Genomic DNA, 2,260 nt, shown 5'->3' with positions numbered 1-2,260 from the left:
GAGAAGTTTTTGAAGCAATTGTTCCATTGCTGCACCAAGAAGCACACGGACATAGGTTTTTGACTTAGAAGAATTTCAAAAAACAAACAGCTGTAAAAGCCCAACAGATGCGTGTGTTCTACCCAGCGCAACAAAAAGAGGTTAGAAGACATATTCAAGCACACAGACATAGGTTTTTGACTTAGAAGACTTTTAAAAAACAAACAACACCTGAGTGTCATTGGATGTTGTTTAGCATTCGTCTTCATATATATTAATAATACCATAACAAAAGTGTTGGAGGCTTTTACTGAAGTTATTTATGACATATTCAAGTACTCGTCATATGCAAGTTGACGTATCGATGATGTGCATTTCTTCAATGGTGTGAAACTTAAGATAATTTCAAATATATATATATATATATATATATATATATATATATATATATATATATATATATATATATAGAGAGAGAGAGAGAGAGAGAGAGAGGGAGAGAGCTATGTTCAAATGTGGACTGACATCTATTGTGTGGACGTGTGGACAGTAGTATTCTGTGAGAATGATAAAGAAAAATATGTTATTTGATAATATAAATACGTTCAATCTTACATAACAATTGTCATTAACACACATTCTCACTAATTAAATCATCTATAAAGTTATTATAGACATTTTATTATTATTCTCATTCTATCAGAATGTTGTCAGAATGTTTATTGAGATGTATTCGATTAGAATGAAAGTGAGTAAAAACAATGTGTGAGAACAAAAATGAATAAGAATTAGTAAGAATACATGAAACTGATGATATTTATGGAAGATTGAACGTATTCACATTACTAAACAACTTATTCTCTTAGTAATTCTTATAGAATAACACTGTCCACACGTCCGCACAATAATTGTCCATCTACATTATAACCTAGCCACACACACACACACACACACACACATATATATATATATATATGGATTGTTATAACTGTTAGTTTTCCTTTTGTCTTTCTTATGACAATTGACATATTATGAATATGATATATTTGTTAATTTTTGAGTTTTTATAAACAGGTAACTAAAAATTATGTTGTTGATGTGTTTGATTGTTATAACTGTTAGTTTTCTTTTTGTCTTTCTTATGACAATTGACATATTATGCATATGATATATTTGTTAATTTTTGAGTTTTCATGGACAGGTAACTGAAAATGATGTTGTTGAACTTGCAATCAAATACCACACATAGGATCTTACTACCAAAGCTATGTGTTTGAGTGCTCTGTTGAAACTGTCATCCCGTTTCCATGTGAGCACAAAGTTACTTGTTTAATCACCTTTAAAAACACCCAAGTTTAGTTTATATGTAAATCATACGTGAATCACATACGAATTATATGTGATTCACATGTAAATTACATGTAATTCTCATGTAAATCATGAGTGAAACACATGAATTACATGTGATTCACATGTAAATAACATGTAAGTCACATATGAATTACATGTGATTCACATGTAAATCATGAGTGAAACACATATGAATTACATGTGATTCACTTGTAATTCACGTGAATTACATGTGATTCACAATTAATTTACATATGAATCAGACGTGATTCACATGTAAATCAAGAGTCATATGAATTGCATGCAATTCACATGTAAATAACATGTAATTCACATATGAATTACATATGATTCACATGTAAATCACGAGTGAAACACATATGAGTTACATGTGATTCATATCTAAACAACATGTAATTCACATATGAAGTACATGTGATTCACATGCAATTCACATGTGAATAACATGTGATTCACATGTAAATCACAAGTGAAACACATATGAATTACATGTGATTCACATGTAATTCACATATGAATCACATGTAATTTACATATGAATCACATGTAAATCACATATCAATTATATGTGATTCACATGTAAATCACAAGTGAATAACATATGAATTACATGTGATTCACATTTAAATCACAAGTGAATCACATATGAATTACGTCTAGATGCACAAATGCATTTTGTGTGTGTGTTCTTCGTTAATTATTTTTTAAAATTTTCTTGTCAATTTCACATTTGAATATTAAAATATACAATCACATGTGAATATCACATTATATAATCAGTATGTGAATCTTACATGATATAATCACATGTGAATCTTACATGATATATATATACATGTGCTTTTTTGTGAGTGTTCTTGCATTAATCAAATTTTTTTTTAAATTTTATTGTAGATTTTGAAGAATTTAT

This window comes from Lactuca serriola, chromosome 1 (assembly GCF_051521515.1).
Source record: "Lactuca serriola cultivar US96UC23 chromosome 1, Lser_US96UC23_V15, whole genome shotgun sequence".
NCBI classification, from domain to species: Eukaryota; Viridiplantae; Streptophyta; class Magnoliopsida; order Asterales; family Asteraceae; genus Lactuca; species Lactuca serriola.
Note: the sequence above shows the minus strand (reverse complement) of the source record.